The sequence below is a fragment of the Gopherus flavomarginatus genome, chromosome 4 (assembly GCF_025201925.1).
Source record: "Gopherus flavomarginatus isolate rGopFla2 chromosome 4, rGopFla2.mat.asm, whole genome shotgun sequence".
Lineage (NCBI taxonomy): Eukaryota > Metazoa > Chordata > Testudines > Testudinidae > Gopherus > Gopherus flavomarginatus.
Genome location: NC_066620.1, coordinates 14,956,136 through 14,975,529, shown reverse-complemented (window position 1 = coordinate 14,975,529; position 19,394 = coordinate 14,956,136). Strand labels below are relative to the sequence as shown.

The window sequence follows — 19,394 nt, the reverse complement described above, 5'->3', positions numbered from 1 at the left end:
AAGATCAGGAACTGGAATTTTTTTAATTAAAATTTTATGAACATACTGCTTTTTCATAGTTTCTAACTATAATTTATATATAGTATGATTAAGTTAATGGCTTGCAAGACAAACAGATCACCAGTTTTTTTTAAACTACAGCAAGTAACTCTTGAGTACATTATATTTCTTTAAAAAAGTGGATTTAGTAGGCAGAAGGAAGAGCCATTTGAACTCTTGTAGTATTCACCATACAGGATAACAACTATATACTGAGTCACTCAAACTAAAAAGGAAAAATTTAAAACTGAAGAAGAAGAAAATGTTCTTTTAAAGGGTAAGTCAGTAGCACTCATTGCTGAAGGATTATAATTTTGACAAGTAACTCCGTAAATTTCATAAAAGATAGCAACTGCAGTTACACTAGACAGACTTTACAATTTTAAAACTTCATGCTTGAGGACATAAGATGTAAGGTTGCCAGCCAACCAGGGGAACTGGATTTACAACTCCAAAACCAGTAACACACAGTCCACCACATGTTTTTCCATTGTGTAAACGGGCACAGATGTGTCTTAAGACCACTCTTGTTTTCCATCTCGTCTGTTGATGTTGCACTGACTGACCAAAATGCTAGTGGTGTGAATTTTGAGTCCAGGCAGCTTGCCAGCAGCAACAGCTCCAGCAGCATAAAATGTATTAGAACAGTGTTTTGCGACTTATACTTAAGTAGTAGCAATCTGAGCAGGTAATGAGGACAGACTTTACTGAAGAGGTTTTAACTAGAGCCAGTGAGGAAGAGGAGGCATTAGCATCATGGAAAACTTTTGCCATTCAGACTAGACGACCATAATAGTCTTTTCTGTCCTTAGACTCTATTATAAGAACTGAAGAAGTATGCCCAGAGGAAGCTAGAGTGCTTCTGACTCAGTCTTTGTCTACATTGGATACTTTTACACCAGTGTAGCTACACTGACATAGTTGCGTCAGTGAAAACCCACAACATAGACATATCTACCACTGTTTCAAATCAAGGAAAAATGCACCAGCCCTGTTGCACCGGTATAAAAAGATACATACACTAGGGATCTACAACAGTGTACCTTTGCCAATGAAAAGTATAGATTGATCCCTGCTCCCAGCTGCAAAAAAAACCAGTAGATTCTAGTCTTTCAGCAGTAGTCAAGGACTGGTGTAGACACAAATTTCCATCTGTTTAGCTAAAGTTTAAACTGTTTTGAAAACACTTTAGTTAAAATAGTGCAAGTCCAAGGGTTGATAAGGCCTGTGTCTGTGCCTGGATTCTGGAGTTTCTGTATGACCCAATAGGAGCAGTGACTGAATCATCAATTTCAAGCTTTTTTTTTTGTTTCATAAGGGAAGTACTACATGCAGAAACAGATACAATCTGCTGCTGAGGGTGCACAGCAGGGATGAGTAGGGCTGCAAAAAAGGGGTTGGAGGAGGAGAATACAGAAGAGAAAGGAGGAGAATACAGAAGAGAAACTGCTACCATAATAGCTTAGTGGCAGTACATTGAAGTTTGGTACTGAACTATATTCCTCTCTCTTTGGGCTGGGAGCATTGTGAAGGCAGTGAGTTGAGGGGGGAAAAGAAGAGGAATACTGGCTGTACTAACACCTGTGAGACTAAATGAAAAACATCTAAACCTAAGTTGATAGAGTAGCTATAACTCATGACCCCAGTTCAGAGGCAGCGCTTTGAAAACTTCAAAACAGAGAGGAGGAAAATGAGACAATTGTCAGAAACCTGGCCACAGCATTTTTGATGACCTAAATGCCTGTTTCCAAATTTCAAGAAACTACAGAAACCACAGTATTCTAGGAAGGAATTAAGGTTTTCAGTAAACTTTTTTGTTCAAGGTAAGGATGTACTTCAGCAATATTTTAAAATGGTGATAAACAAACTTGTAGACAAGGGAGGTATAAAAAAAGGAATAGTTTGGGAGAAGAGTTACAGTAAATTCTGAATTGGGCAGTGACTGTGGAATCTGCAATGAGACAAAAAGGACTTAAATTTTTATAGATTTTTAAGGCCTGAACCAACCACTGAAATCAACTAGTTTGACCTCCTACCTCACCCCATAACATTTCACCAACTAATTACTTCAGCAGTCCAATAAGCTGTGGTTTAATCTTTAATCAAGCGATTCTGCAGGTTAAGTGATATAGAATCTACCTCATTCTTCAGTAAGTTGTTCAATACCCTGAAGCATTAAGTTCATTACACCTTGATTCTGAGTTATATGGTTAACGTTTGAACTGTGTTTACTCCTTAATACACTCCCCTTTTGTTGTAAATTAAACACTTGACAACTCTAGCAAGTCTATCACAATGACTGGTTACCCTACTATTAAGTTGGTGACTATCCAAACTATGTAGTCCCTCTCCCCTCTGGGGGAAAAAGCTCAATACTCTATAAAATGTTCTACATTACACCACACACCTAGCCAATAGTTCTCACCTTTGAAATATTCATTAGGAAGCAGTGATCTAGCCAGGATCCTAGTCTTAAAAAAAGCAAGCCAAAAAACTCGAGTTGGTACAATACAAAGTAGTATCATCCAAAGTGGAAGTCAGAAATTAGAAGTCAGAGGGAAAACAATGTATAAAAGAAATGTTAAGGACAGAATTTTAAGGGGGTTGGGGAGGCAAAATTAGTTTTTTCATCTGTAATTTCAAATTTCTCCTAGAAGATTCACCTCTCTGGACAGACATCCTAACTCATACGTACTAGTGTACAATCTAGCAAAATTAAAGCAGAGCTCCTCTTTTTTTTCTCAAAAATGAAAGTTCTTCCTGTTGGCAATTAATCTTATCCTCCCCAGACACACATTTAAAATGTAAAGGACACACAACTTGAATCCCTTCTGACATAGAATCTGCTCCCAATGTTTCTAACCCTTCTTGTCCTTTTCACCATTACTATTTTACCTTTAGAAATCAGACAAGTGAAACTAAAACCAGTGCTGAAGATGAAGTGTCCCTTCAATTTATACTATGCTATTATGTTTTCTGGATTATTTAGAACCTCATAGCATGGTGCCTGAAAGTATATTAAGGATTGTATATTCATACATTCTTAGCACCTGAACTTTATTACTCAGCCTGACCAGTGCCCACGGAAAACTAGGGCAAATGGTGAGATGTTGTCTGAGGACTCTTTCTTTATTCATTCTTTACTTGTCTGGAATGTACATGGTTAAGCAGGGAAAAAAGTAATTTTTGTTTATATTATTCATTTCCCAATACTCAAGCAAGGTATTCAGTACAAAACGAGTTTAAGTCTTATTTCTAATGCATATTCTTTTGAAAGTATTTTACAGTTGTAACCCAGTGCAAATATTGATAGACAAATTTGTTATTATTTCTCTGCTGAGGATCTCTATTCTGGATGTAATTTATAGGTATTTATGTCCAAAGCCACTGACAGGAGAGCACTGTTAAATGAGAAATGCGACTAAATGTAAAACAATTTAAGTGTCCATTCAAGGGCCTACTGTGACTTAACGAAAATGGATTTAACAAATGACTTATGTTAAAACAGTTCAACTTCTGTAGGTGGACAGGAACTTAGTTTTACTAATTTGCCCTTTGGATATTATGCATTTTTCACTGATTAACACACTACTTTTACTATTCTCACGTGTTCATTTCTTTCCCACCACACTCATTTTAGCCTTCTCAGATTCTCCTCCAAAGACAGGAAGACATCTGCAGAAACATCTGTCTTCTTCCACAAAAAACAGCTTATGCATCTATCCCTCCACTGATGAGAATGGAACACTACTCCCTTTGGAACACAATGCTCTTCCATAAATCATTGAGAAGGGCCACCAAAGGACAATGTAAGGACTGTCTTACTCTGGTACCATCACTTCCCTGTATTGTTAGTATTTAAATTCTCAGTCCATCCTGTACTAAAAGTTTAGAGAATCCCAACCAAGATTTATAAAATTGATTTTTATCATAGTTCATCTTTCCTGACATTTTATAGGCAAAACTCTCTTGGGTACTTCAGCTGGAGTGTCACCAGAATGTAGTCCGTTTGGAGAATAATATATGGAGAGATGGAGATTCGAGAACCATTTTAAGAAGTAAAAGAGAGGGGAAACCCACAGATGCACAGAATCCAAAGGGATGGTGGGGTCAAAAATCCAGAGGAAAATTAACTAACCAGATGTTTAAGGAAGAAACCATTACTTGAATTTTAGCTATACCTACCAACTTCATCAAGGAAGGGATAACAATGGAGATTTACCCCAGTCCTCTCAAAAAAAAAAAAAAATTAAGTTAAACGTCCATATCTAAGCTATTCCATTATATGATTACACTCAGCATGCTTTCTGTAAATTAACAGAAGATGTGTTTTATTGCCCAGCTCTAGTATCACTGACCTTGAAGTTTACTGGTAGCTATATAAAAACAACAAAGAATCCAGTTTGACCTGAATCAAAAATAAAGATTTTTGGTAATCAAATGAAGATAACAAAAGTTACATTTTCGATCAAATTAAACATTCTGTTTCTGGGCATTTTCAACCTTTCTTAATAAAAGCAAAGGAGATGCTGGGCTAGATTCACAAAACTGGAAAAGAAGGTGCTCCCTCATACCAAATAGCCCAGTTATAGGGCACTCACCTGGGATATGGGAAACCCAGGTCAAAATTCCTTCTCTGGAAAAGGGACGGAATGCAGGTCTCCCCCCTCAAAGATGAGTGTCTTAACCATCAAACTATATAGGCTACTCTGGGGTAGGCCTCTCTCAAGCCCTCCTGTTGAACCCATTTCACTTTGTATAAAATACCTATATAGGCTCTGGACCAGAGAGATTGAGAACACTGAAATACAGTGTACGGTGGAAGATTTATATTAACATCTAAATAACTTTGATGCCTAATTATCACTTTGGATAAAAGAATACTTCAAGATTAAACATATTCCTTCTTTCAAGCATCAGAAGTCACTATAAGCATCCCTGAGCCATCCCAGAAGTTCTCCAGCAAAGGTATGGAGAAAGACACTTGACATTTGTGAGATTTCCAAAGTAAACAGAAATAAAAACTTTGTTTAAAGAAAACAGGGTGGATTTGATTTAAATTAAATTACTAGTCAGGAAGAGTCGATTTAATCATGGATCTCTACATAAAAGTGCATTCTTGTTGGTTGTTATAACCTAAATACATATTCTTCACTACTCAGTGTAGCTTTCATTTTTAGAAGGTACACACTATACATTTTTAAAGTGATTTATTTTGAAAACTTATTTCAGATTAGTTTTACAGCTATATCAGAAAATGAATGACTGTTTGGTTATTTCAAATACCAAAGATAATTGAAGCAGATATTTATGAAAACATTGAGAGGTGAACTATCATTAATATTTGGAGGATTTTCTTGCCATGCTATATTAGAAGGAGGACATCACCAGACCGACATTTAAATTGTTTTATTTAACTAAAGCAACATTATGTATTCTGGATTTTTTTTCTTCAACAGCAAACATAATATTTTAACAAAACAAGCATATGAATTTTTGAATGTAGTTAAACATTAAACTTTTTTAAAAAAGGTTTGTTTTTGTTTAACTAAAATAGTTAAATGAATTTTTTTTAAAAATACAAAAATTAAATAGACTACGTGAGCCAGGTCAACATGAGAAACTTAAAATATTGGCTTCTGCAGTTATCTCACCTGCATTTTCCTGTTTGTTCATAACCTGGAAAAGAAAAACAAACTTTTTCTAGGTCCCAAATGATTTCTCAATTTGGAATGAATTAGTCCAAAGGAAGAAAATATTTCTACACCAGAAGAAGCTACTGCTGTTAAAAGTGAGATGATCACTTCAACAGTCTCTGAATCCAAGTGCTTAAGTAACTTCCACCGCTTCACTGGTGCGACTTTCTTTAGATCATCAAACATATTTCTTGAATGGTTCTTATTCCCACACTGGGTCTCTTTTACGGCCTGCTGCCATTATAGGTTTTCCCTTTTAGTGAGAGAATGTATGGAAGATCTCAAATCAATGAAGGCTACACTCAGACCTCAAGACTTGTGGAATATGATGCTCAAGCAGTTTCACTTTTGTTTCTACTGCCTGTCCCTCCCTTCTCACATTTATCTCCAGACTTCTTCTCCTTGTCCCAACAATCTTCTATTCATTGAACTTTTTGAAACTTTCCACTTATAGAGAGAGGTAAAGGATTGACTCTGTGTACACAAATTTGCAGAGGGACAATAGGGTTGAGGTCTGTTATTTCTCACCTCTATATAATTTATTTAAAAACTTTTTTGCTCTTAACAAGCATGTTATCTCTGGAAACAAATCCACAGTTTGAGAACTGCAAAACTAAGCATCTCTGATGGTATCTTCTAGACTGAGCAATGAGTCCCACAGGGTAGATAGAAACATTAACCTAAATAATCTATACAGAAGCCCCTTGAACGCCATAAGATTGGGTCCCTAATCCATGAACTATTAGAACTCATTTACAAAACTTTCCTTAAACATTATATGAATATATTGTCTCATACTATAAAATTAGAATTTATAATCCCTATTCCATGATGAGATATCTTTGAGTTCTAATGTATCTTAATTAAAACTTTAGATGGATTTTTTTGATAAAACGCTTTGAGGAAAAAAATCTATCGTAATTTAAATTAAAAAATCAAATTTAAATAAATAAATCTGACTATTTTTTAAAAATCTTTTTTATCCACCCTGAACAAAAACTAAATCACTTTCAGACACTCATGCATTACAACAAAAAGGCAAAATCTCAATTTTTAAAAAATACTTTGCAGGTCACACAGAAGTGTCTCATACAACCAAGAATGCACCAATCTCCTTAACCATTAGACCATCCTTCATCTCTAATTCCACCCCCATATATTCAAATATTTCTCAAATTCATCTTCCTGCAGCACTAAAAAAAAGTAACTTGGCAATGCTTACTAATTCAACTAAAGGAGCCTTATCTTCTCTTGTGTGGAGGACTGGAGCAGATCCACAAACTTATTGGTTTGTTCCTGGACTTCTTCCATGGATATTCTGAGAGCTTTCACCACCTTCTTAAGAAGCTTCTGGCCATTTGAAATCACTTGAAGGGCACCTGGAGAGATGACTGCCTCACCTGGGAAAGATAAGGATATGGCCTGTGGAGATGGGAGCTATCTTCTCAGGTTCTTCCTCTTGGTGTTGAAGAGGAGAGGTCTTGAACAAGGGTTGCGGAGGCACAGGGTCAGCTCTGGATGTTGTAGCTGAAGTAGACAGTCTCTTTTGTATTGCTTAGTTCTGCTCTGGACGTACCACAGACCCTAGTGGCCACCTTGGAACTGATTGATATGGTCAGAGTGCCTAGATTCTAAGAAATCAATGCCCTTGTTCTGATGACAGAATGTCCCAATACCTAGCTCCAGAGTAAGGTCTCGGTCTCATATATGATGGTGTTATGGCCACTTTTGAGGAGAGCATATGTTTGAGGCTCTATCATCATCAGAGACTTTCAATGAGGCATTGTCCGGTTCCACTGGAGGAGCCAGGTCCTTCAAAAGCAGCAAAGAATCCTGTGGCACCTTATAGACTAACAGACGTTTTGGAGCATGAGCTTTCGTGGGTGAATACCCACTTCGTCAGATGCATGTAGTGGAAATTTCCAGGGGCAGGTATATATATGCAGGCAAGCTAGAGATAATGAGGTTAGTTCAATCAGGGAGGATGAGGCCCTATTCTAGCAGTTGAGTGTGAAAACCAAGGGAGGAGAAACTGGTTTTGTAGTTGGCAAGCCAATCACAGTCTTTGTTTAATCCTGAGCTGATGGTGTCAAATTTGCAGATGAACTGAAGATCAGCAGTTTCTCTTTGAAGTCTGGTCCTGAAGTTTTTTTGCTGCAAGATGGCCACCTTAAGGTCTGTTATAGTGTGGCCAGGGAGGTTGAAGTGTTCTCCTACAGGTTTTTGTATATTGCCATTCCTAATATCTGATTTGTGTCAGTTTATCCTTTTCCATAGCGACTGTCCACTTTGGCCGATGTACATAGCAGAGGGGCCTTGCTGGCATATGATGGCGTATATTACATTGGTGGACGTGCAGATGAATGAACCGGTGATGGTGTGGCTGATCTGGTTAGGTCCTGCGATGGTGTCGCTGGTGTAGATATGTGGGCAGAGTTGGCATCGAGCTTTGATGCATGGATTGGTTCCTGAGCTAGAGTTTCTATGGTGCGGTGTGCAGTTACTGGTCCTTCAAAGTAGAGGATAGGGCTATGGGCATCATTAGTGCCAAGGAAGTTTGATGTCTTGGTGCTGACACAGCTGCCAATGTTGGTAAAAGGGGTGATTCTAACTCCAGAAGAATTAAGAAGTCCTTCAGTGCTATAAACCTCTGGGATGCACAAGTGTCTTAGTTCTGATTTCTCCCTCAGCACTAGTTCAGGCTTCCATGTAGAGGCTGATGGTACAGCAGACAGTGTAGAAGGCAGCAGTACCAGAGCAGGCTGTGGTAGTGCTGATGTTGATGCTACTATATGAGCTGTTCTAGGTACTGAGTTTCTTGCCGATGATGGAGGCTTTGGCAGTACCACCTTCCCTCAGCCCTGCCAGAGGTGCTTCATGCCCAGATGAAGCTGAACTTCAATGGCAACTGCTGAGACTGAGTGGTGTCAAGGGAAGGCCCTGCTCAATCTCTTAGTGGGAAAATGATTCCCTGGCTTACCCACTTCCTTAGACTTTACTGACATATTGGTGAGTCGCAGCTCCCAGGCTCTTGGATTCTGAGGGGCCACACAAGGAAGCATGTTTCAAAGATCCCAGGTCAGATGCCAGCCTCAAAGATCTATTCTTTAAGATCTGCAGACAGGATTCCCTATCCTCTCTTGTACGAGAGTTAAAGAACTTGCAAACTGAACATCTTCCAGTGATACACAATTCCTTGAGGCCATCAAGGCACGGGTCCATCAGTCAGGGGCACTGTTCTGTGATATACACAGCAATACTTGAAATTAGAGGACCTGGAAGAGGCCACTCTGGATCTAAAACTACATTTAAAATAGAAATAAGAATGCTTAAAAACACTAAAACACAAACTTGCCAACGGGCAAACAAACTAACTAAAAACTAGAGTAACTACACAGGTAGAATAGTTGCGGGCAATCATATGGACAGCGAGCACTCAAGTCTCAAAGCAAAGAGGAGAGGAAAGGAACTGAGTAAGGGCTAGCGCATTCCACCATTATATGCCTTCAACGTGAAGCATGAAGAGTCTCAAAGTGCATGTCCAGAAATCCAAAACATTGCAAACTTAAGAGCATGAGTCACCTGAACACTAGTAATGGAATGTACCATATATACACGTTCATAAGCCAATTTTGTAAGTAAAAAGGGAAGCATCAGAAAAGGGGGTTGGCTTATGAATGGGTATAGAGAGGGAGAGGTGGGACACAGCCCCTCCCCACAACAGAGGGAGCAAAGAGAGGCAGCAGAAGGGAAGAGGTGGGGCCAGAGTCTCTCTGCTTCTGGCCATGCTACTCTTTCCCCCCAGCGTCCAAAGCAGCTGCTGCTCTGGGGCTGACAGGCGCAGCTGTGCCGCTCAGCTCAGCCCCGCCCCCCAGGGCAGACTGGTCGCACTGCCCGGCCCAGCCCACTGGAAAATGCTGAGCTGCGCCACCTGGTCTGGCCTGCTGGAGTAGCTCCAACCAGGCCAGAGACATCTTCCTCTGGCCCTCCCCAGATAAGGTGGGAAGAGATGGGATGAGGAGAGTGCGGGGGTCCCAGGCTAGGGGTGGGGTCACATGGGGGGTGGTGACCGGGGTTACTCCCCTGACCTCCAGCTTTTCCCCACCAGTTGCTGTCCCAGATTGTCAGGGTAAGCAGCTGGCACACTGGGACACTTTGTTTATTTAGGTTTACCTCCGTGCCTGCAGATGCTCGAGGTAAACAAACTATCTCGGCCTGCCAGTGGCTTATCCTGATAGCCCGGGAGCCAAAGTTTGCTGACCCCTGAAATCATAGGGTCGGTTTATGAATGGGTCATAACCATTTTCCATTTTTACTTATCCATCTTGGGGGGCAGGGGGTCAGCTTATAAACGAACCAGTTTATGATCAAGTATATACAGCACTTTTAGACAAGCACTCGAAGGAGAATATTTTCTTCATTTCAATGTATTCAACTAGATCAGTTCAATGACTAATTCATTCAAAGGTGAGAAATGACATGCAGTTTAGAAAACAGGAAAAGCTTGTTTTTCTTTTTCAAACTACGAATAAAAAAGTAGGTGTGAGTGGATGAACTCTACTAAAATATTGAAGGACATGGTGACCAGAAAGAATCAGTTTAATTCACTACCTACAGGTAGTACTTTCTTTCTATAATAAGTCATATAAAACATGTTTTGATAATTTTTCTTGTGTATCATCACTTTTAAAGTTTTTTTCAATTAACTAATAAAAACCATTTTACAATGCTGTATTTGTGATTTAACGGTCTTCAAATTTCTACCCAAATAGAGTGTGAGACAAATCACAAAGTTGCACCAGCTTAATTAAAGGTTTAAATGAACTTGGTTAAAACAGTGAAAAAAATTGTGGGGACACTCTTACTTTAGATAAAACCAGGTTTAACATACATCAATTTTGTTGTCAAAAATAAAGAGGTTGGCATTGGTTTAAAAACCAATGTAAGTTGTTGCAACTTTCTTGTATAGGCATGGCCACAGTCTCCTACACATTCAGTTCAATACCATGTATACTCTGCATTCACTTTAAAGAAAAAAATTATGAAATACTTAAGTCATGAAGTCAAACTATTCTACTATGAATAATTACGATTAGTTTGATATGTTTAAAGTTCACTATTTACAGCCTTTTAAAGGTGCATTTTCAGACATATAGTGAAGTATGCCATTAACCATAAAAGAGAGACACATTACACACACAGATTTCTTGCAACAACCTTAACTTTGGCCATCAGCCAAGAAGAAATTCTGCTGCCAGACTGAAGTAGTAACACATTATTTGTCTAAAAGATACACTACCACATTCTTTCGTTCCAAGCTCTAACCTACTTTAATCAGATATTAAAACAATGTCTAAATAATTCTCTCCTCACCCATCCCACAACTAAAGCTATCACTTTATTAGTGACATTTAAAAAAAAACAAACTTTGTTTTAATCATGCATTTCCCTTTGGTGGTCTGCAGTTGCAGTTAAACACTACTCTCAAAGTAGTGCAGACACTGAATTCTGGTGCGCAAGTAAATAAAAACAGCAATATTAATGTCAACTTCAACACAAAGAAAAACCATATTTACCAAATAAAACTCAGTGAAGGGGAAAATGGTCAAGCTCTTAACAGTATTATATATAACAGTTGGAGCAACGTAGGAAATAATGCAAAGACTTCAAAAATGCACCTTAGGATAATTTCAAATACAAAAACGAACAGAAAAAAAATTCATGTTCAAACAAAAAAAAAAAAACTTACTTGATGGCCAGTTATATTTTTAAATATGGAGCAAGCAAATTTTCTACTCAGCAATGCTGTTCATGTACTTTACATCCAAAATTGGAAACACGCAGAATACAGCCTATACTGCATTACATTAGATTCACAAGCAAATGTAAAAATTAATCCCTTTTCCCCATGCTTTCAATTTAAAATAATCTAAACTGTTTGATTAGTTTATGATTATTGAATTTAATCAAGCTCTAAAAGAACCAGTTGTTTTTCCTCCGTTTCTATATTCTTGGAAATAATCTGGGCACAAGTCTACTAAGGCATTCGAAGCAGGTGTTTGTAAAATTTAAAATAAAACTACTGTATCATACCACAGTACGTTCCCTCCTCCACAATCTACCACCCTTAATATCAAGGCCATCATCTTGGTGGCAAAGAACAGGAGAAGAATCTGCTTGTAGCTTAGGTTGGCTTTGAATGGCTCCAATTACAATCAAGTCTGAGTTCCCCATTTCAACATAATTCTGATTTGCACTGTAAACAGGACTTTCTCTCTCTTACGTAGCCAGGCTAAAAGCCTTGGATGTTTCCAACAGAATTAAGATCCATTCTTCGTTACAAATTGGAACTATGTTGTAAGCAGGTCAGGGGATAACTGTGTTGAAACTGGATCCTCTGAATGCAGTCATCGCAGTGTAGAAAGGTGCTTAGCTGGCTGAAGGTATCATTGAGCAATCCAGAACATTTTCAGATTCCTCTGAGATTACTTCGTCTCCTGATCACGCCTTGCTGACCTGAGAAGCAAGATGCTGGGGATCAGGTATTTCACATGTATGTCCCATACAAATGTTCAGGGCAATACTACCAGGACAATGCTTGAAAAATTAACTTGATACATACAAGCCAGACGTTGCCTTGAAAGTTGGGGATGCCCCCCACCAACATGGTTTAGGAGCAACATCATGGTAAGAAATCCAGGCTCCCTGCCCTCCTCCACCCATAATGCTGTTGGAAAAGAAGGGTGCTAGCATTCCTATCTGGATGCTACCCCAACCTAAAGTATCCTGATATCAGCCTCTCACCAGTAGATTTCTGATATATATTAAATATTCATCCACTGACTACTGGAAGGAAGAAGGAGCTTTCCACTTCCCATACTTCTGCTCCTAAATTTGGAGAAGTTAGTTAACTGCTACTATCCTTCCCCTCAGCATCCATTTCTTTGGATCCTTACTTGTGAATAACTCCAGTTGCTTATCTTCTCCTGTCCTCTGGCCCTCCAAGCAGCAGCAAAGTGAAGTTAACATAAATACTAGATGTACTGCTGTGTACAGGATTCTGAATAAAGATTCACTATTGCCAGAGTTTTGTCAATTTCACTTTGCTGCTTAGAAAATTTATGAGCAGCAGCAGGCACGCTATAGGTATCTGCAGATTTAGAAAGGCAGCACTGCATCATAAGATTATCCTTACAACCATAAGGGTTAGATATTTTTCTCCTTCATTGTTTAAATTTTGCAGAAACTGATGTTTAGCCCCTCTAGTGAGCACCTCAGGGGAAGTTTTCTTCCTGACACTGGTATTTCAAAACCATTAGGCTCAGTCATAAAGCCTTCATCTGCAGATAAAATGCATATATGTCATATTAAAGAATCTCAGTTTAAAAATCAGAAATATATACTAGTAAAAATCAGTGTCCGATGACCCACTAAGAACACACCAAGTGTATTCAAGTTTTGATCTAATACATGTGCCTTTCATAGTAAGTAACTTAGGGCATATTTTCTTATGCCTCAAATAGATTGTTTACATGTCTACTTTGAAAGGTTTTGAGTATTCTTATTTATAAATATAGTATATGCTGCAGCTAGAATTACAGACTTTTTGGCTGTGGCAGTGGGAGTGAGAAGTTGGAGAATAATTAATGCAAGACTAAGGCCTGATTGACACACAGACCTTGTACCAGTACAATTATTTTCAGCTAGAGGTATGTTGGGTTGAACATAGTTATACAAGTATAAAAGACCCTTATACCAGCACAGTTTATTCTCAGTCACATAAAGGAATAAGCTGTATTGATATAATCATTTTTATGCTAATATAACTGTTTCTACACTGGGAGGGGTTTGTACTACTTTAACGATACCTGTACAATTAAGTGGTATAACTTGTGTGGTTTGACAAGGCCTAAGGATTCCTTCATGTTAACAAAATAAGGTATCACCAACAACAGCCTTGGGTTTTACTACTTTGAGCAAGTTTTCAGTTAAGCTTGAGTGAAACACCATTCACAATACAAAACCTTAATAGATAAACATTTTTTCCTGAACAGCAATTCAACAAGTTCTGACTATCAAAGTTACAAAAAAAGACTAAAAAAAATTATTTTTCCAAAATAAAACAAATCTTTTTGCTGACCAATCTGATGAAATGATTTCATCAATTCTCCATTTGTGTTAAATAAACCAAACAGCACACCCATCATACTCTGGGGTTTTCTCTCTCTCTTATTTAAACGTTAATTGCTTCTCATGAGGTTTCTATTCAGTCATTCTTTTGTACTATGGTGAATTGTGTATTTTAATGATCCAGCCCTTTCACTGCATTACACATGTCCTAGAAAATTGTGAAGGTTTATGTGCCTCTTTTAAGACCAAGGTCCCTTATTCCCCAACCACTGAAATCAGTGGAAAAGATCCCATGACTTGAGAGGTGCAGGATCAGGCCCAAAATCCCTATAGAGTATTTCTATGAGTAGAGGACCCAGACTTTGCTATCTCACATCTGCTTAGATGTGTATACTCCAATCTGCAGTCAATGACTTGTCAGTTTTGTGCTAAAACGAGAAAAAATAATTCTTAATATGTTCCCAAATGTCACTCTTCCTTCTCCATTCCAATTTACTGCCACTACTTTTCTTGTAGGCAAAAATAAATTGCATCACTGAGTGACAGCAGAAAGGGATAAAATATGATACATATCCCCCATAAGGTGACAATATGACATAACAAATGTTTATTGACAGACAGACTAAGTTATAGTGGATTTTAATTGTATTCTTTCCCAGAAAAATACACATTTCTTACTTATTATGTAGCCAACATTCACTTAAATGTAGATCTAGAGAATACTGTGTTTTACACTGTACAAAATATCCAGAAGTTATTCAGTGATTCCTTGTGTACAAAGCACAAGGATCCTAACAATTTTGTTAAATAAATTAGAAAGGTTTTATGCAAGGGTTCCTTCAAAGAAGTATTAAAGATTGAAACAAAAATTAAAACTGAGCCTGTTTTTTTGTTTGTTTAAAAGATCTTATGGATTTTTCAAAGATATTTTGGTTTTTTTCCCCTTTCCAAAGTCAGCACTCAAGTAACAGAACAAAACGCTGTACATACACATGAGAGGAAAAACAAACAAACAAACAAACAAAAAGTCAGCTTTACACTTTTTGGTTATAAGTAACAGCCAGCCAAAAATGTAAACATAAAAATGCACAGACTGACTGCATATTTTAAAAAGCTCAAACTACCAGACACCAGTTAAATTTGTTTCTTATGTTGTTTCCACTATGAAAAAAAATATTCTGATGGAATTAAATGAAAACTGTTACACCATCATATCTGCATAGTGATTTAAAAAAATAAAAAAAAAAAAGGAAAGCCAGCAATCATTCTTGTTAGGTCCACCCTCGAGAAAAATTCAATTTTCAAGCAAAATTTCTGACAGTACGTCTTTTGTTTCTCTCAAGTTACATAAAGAAAAACCAATCCCTGACCTTAAATATTTTTACGAAAGAGGATAAAAGAATAGTAGTCAACAGTATCAAATGCTTAGCATAACACAAGGTAGGACTGAAATATGCAAAATGCAGGTCTAGAAAATCAAGTTCAGTCACCCTGGATTGCGTTTTATAGTGTTATTAACAGTCATGTGCCATCAACACATGGAATGTGGCAGTGTTTGGGATATGATCCATAAAGCTGAAGTAAAAGGCTCCTCCTGTCATCTAAAGCAGCAAAGATTTCTCAACACACTCTGGACAAACGCAGATGTCAAAAATTAAATCTAGCAACAGAGAAAACAGGGTGACAGTTCAAAATAAAATCCTGAAGAATAATACAAGTTTAAGAAAGGATTTTAGATTTTAAGAAAAACTAGCAGAAAATCTGAAATGAAATGGGGACTAAAAAAAGTGGTGTTATAGTGTGCAGCTATACAACTAGTACTTTAGGGGATGGTGCTCTCTTATTTTTTAATCTGTAATGCAAACCTAACCTGAGAAGCTATACAGCATGACTGTAGAGAACTCAGCAGTTTGCATTAACAAAAACCACCACATAATATTTACTCAAAAGGAGACACCACAACACCGCTATGGTATTGAAAACACTGGCCTTGCAAGCTTCTTCCCCTAAGATCTCATACCATTTCAACTACATGAATGGGAGCACTAGGGTAGGTTGCCTATTTTCTCCACTGTCATCTAACCCTGTTCAGAACGGGTCTAGACTCAGTGGTGAAGTCCGTGACAAATAGTCTAAGATAGTCCTACCACAAGCAGAACTGCACCAGCAGGTTGCAAACAATAGAGGATCTGACTATAGAGCTTGTTTTCATGGGGACTGTTCTTAAAATCACCTTAGTTAAATCCCTCCTAGACTCACTTTTTCCAAGCCTCTAATAAACAGGCAAAAAAACTTAAGGCCCCAATCCCACAAATTTTTAGGATCAATGGGGCCTACTCAACACGTGAAAATTAAATACGTGCATAAGTATTTGCGGGATTGGGACATAAAAATATGTTCGCCTAGTGCATCTTGTCTTATCCTTATCCCTTTAGTTGTAACCTTCCCATAACAAAGACTACCATTATATTTGAGTCCTATCCAACACCAAGAATATCATCAGTGCTTAAAAAGACAACAATGGGTACGCACTGAGTTTGCCACCAATAGTGGAGAGAACAGATTTCAGGTGCTATTACTTGTCTTGCAAGTAAAGAAAACAATCAAATATTTTTGTGACAGCCAGTCCCTTTACTTTGTCAAAGGCAAATAAGGACACAAAAGAAATTGAGCATCACTTACAGGACAGAGCCCTTGACTAGGTGTCAGGAAACTCAACCTACTTGCTACTCTACCATTGATCTGCTGTGCAATCTTCAGCAAGTCACTTCATCTCTCTATACCTCAGCTTCCCCTTTCTGAAATGCAGATAACAATATTTCCACTCCTTTGTAAAAAGCTTTGAGATCTATGGATGAAAGGCGCTATACAAAATTATTAACTACATTCTGTGCTTCATAAACCTACTCATCTCCATTGTGAAACTTTATCACAGGAGATATAAATAGGCAGGTAGTAATAGCATGATATATTTAAAGAGAATCAAGTACAAAAGTAGGATTTGCCTTACTTACCAAAAGCCCCTCAGTAATAGTCTTAAGCTTATTCACAATTAAACAATATTATAACATAGGAGAATTAAGAAGGAAGACATTCATATTATCTATGATATTCGGATTAAAAGGGACACTACCATTTTTTAAAAGTCAGACTCATCTAATTTAAACAATTATTACAAGCATCACTTCTAGTTTACTAAATCTTAAGGAGTTTACAAGAAATTTCACTGACATCAAAGGGCTTTGGATCAAGTCACAATCAGTTTATAAAAACAACAAGGAGTTCAGTGCCCCCGGACTCCTTGTTGTTTTTGTAGATACAGGCTAACACAGCTACCCTGATACTTGACAATCAACTTAACTGTTTTCCCTCTATACATAGTCAGTCAGTTTCCCATTTGTTTGTTGGGGATCTCTCTCTCAACTGAGAAGGAAAAAAAATCTGAGAACAGGAAAACTTGACTGTGAAACCACAAGAATTATCAGGGAAAGACAGGCGAAAATGTAATTCCTGAAACTACTTTTAGGTTAGTTTTTAAAAACTGACTAGAATGCAAGTTGACAGTGTCTCTTCAAAATGAAAAAATATATGTATTTGTGAACAACTACTCTAGGAGTTTTCTTCAGAGGAGTTTTATATTCATTCTTTCACTGCAATATTAAAATTGCTATTTAGCAAGCAATACATGTAGCCTTTTTAAATGTAGATTTTTAGTTTTCCTGAATGTAATCACTTTCAGTGAGACAAAATCAGGCAGGGACTTTAAAGCAGTGTATGAACTCAAGTGTCCCCTCAATCCATATCACTCAGCCAAACATCAGAGTTAATTATTAAGCTCTAGCAGGGTGGAATATTTTCTGGAGGTCAAGCTAGAGGGTTTCTTGAGTAACTTCCATCATAAATTTTTCCCAGATGACTAAGGAATTGTGTGCTGCACTGCCACATTCAGAGCAAATAAGATGATGTCTCCTAACAGAGTACAATATGTCTCAAGGAGGACTGAATAGTGTGATTTCGTTAAAGAACTTATACATTCAGGACAAATTCTGCCAAGCATAGTATTTTTTCTTCCTTTCAATATACACAGAAGCATATTTTATATGCCTAAAGACTTCAACTCACCAGAAATTTGTTTTAAGGACCTAATTTGAGTAACAAAAACGGAGAACTAACATCCTGCAACTTGCTGACTTCTAAGGCAGTGAAAAACGCCCCAATGTCACAACCAACGAAATCCAGCGTGGGAGGGGGGTCCCCCCGCCCCCCCCCCCGCCCCCCAGTTTCTATCTGGCCGTGTCGGTCGTTGCACAACACCCATCACTGTCACATCCTGGTGCCTGCGCTTTCCCCAGATGTGTTCAGTCTGCCCGAGAATCCCCCCGCCCCAACATGTAAACCACGAAAACTTAGATGGGCTGGCGCCGATGTCATCCCTCTCGGCCGATTTCAGGTAACTTTCCACAGCGAGGAGGTGAGTTTGTTACAGCATCTGACGCAGCCGATGCGGTGGTTTCACTTCTGGTCTCCTGCCAGCCCCATACCCCACCTTGCCAGCTGCGTATCAGCCGCTCCCCCTCCCCAAAGCACCTCGTTTCGGCCTGACACTGCCCGTGGGCGGCTCGGGGGAGCGGGGCGGCGAATCGTTACGGCCCCAGGGGCCTGTCAGAGCCCATTTCCCTCACTCCCCGCTTCCTCCTGAGCGCGCCGAGTCGGGATCAGCCTCGCACGCACCTTGTCAGACAACAGCTGGGCTCCGCGTCGGCTGTTCCTGTGGCGCTTTCCGGCTCCACCATGCTTCTCACCGCGGCCTCAGCAGCCGGGCTGCATCCTGCCGCCGCGCTCAGCCCCTGCGGCAGGGCGGGGGCTCCGGCCGGCCAGCGACGGATCTCCCCGCCTCACCACTGGGGGGAGCGGAGCAGTCTCCTCAGGGGAGCTGGCGGGGGGGATGGTCCCAGTCCCGGCCAGGAAAAGGGACGGGCGGCTGGGCTGGGCGGAGGCGCCTCCGCCCCTTGCAGGAGAGTCCCTGGTAGCGCGGCCACCTCCACCGGCGGCGGCTTCTCCTCACCGGCCGGGGCGAGATCTCAAAGCGCTGGGGGCGTCGGCACCCGCCTCGAGGACGGCAGGAGCCGCCGCCGGGACATGCTGGCGGGAAAATTACCCACTTGTTGCCCTCGCGCTCTGCTGACACCCGCCTGGCGCGCGCGGCCCCCTCCTCCAGCCCGCCACTGAGGCAGGCGGCGCGAGAGCGAACGACCGAGGCGGCAACGCTCCGGACCCGGCAATCGGGCCACTGGCTGGATTGGGGGGGGGGAGGTGTCGGCGCCGCGGCCCTCTGGGCCCCGCCTTTCAGCCCGCCGGCCTAGCCAATGAGAAGAGTCCATCGATGGGGTGGGGGTTGCGGCGGCTCCTGAAGTCGGGGAAGGGGGAGGTGAAGGGAACCGGGGGAGGGGGAGGAAAGTTCGCTCTATCGCAGTGTCTCCGTCACAGTGCGGCGGCTTCTGCACCAGCTGCGGGGGTGAAGCGAAGCTC

General features: G+C 39.8%; 1 protein-coding gene across 4 annotated transcripts in view; it reads right to left on the bottom strand.

The window, feature by feature from the left end:
• The window catches only part of B3GNT2 (UDP-GlcNAc:betaGal beta-1,3-N-acetylglucosaminyltransferase 2), a 28,645-nt gene extending 9,594 nt beyond the window's left edge, over window positions 1-19,051 (bottom strand). Inside the window, exon 1 of one of the 4 annotated variants that reach the window (XM_050952196.1) lies at window positions 18,597-19,051. The gene's annotated coding sequence lies outside the window, so the exon portion shown is untranslated. Of the gene's footprint in view, window positions 1-12,018; window positions 12,061-16,547; window positions 16,640-17,987; window positions 18,185-18,596 lie in introns of those variants that run through there. The other 3 variants (XM_050952198.1, XM_050952197.1, XM_050952200.1) reach the window with 3 other exon arrangements.
• Window positions 19,052-19,394: the final 343 nt, after the last annotated feature.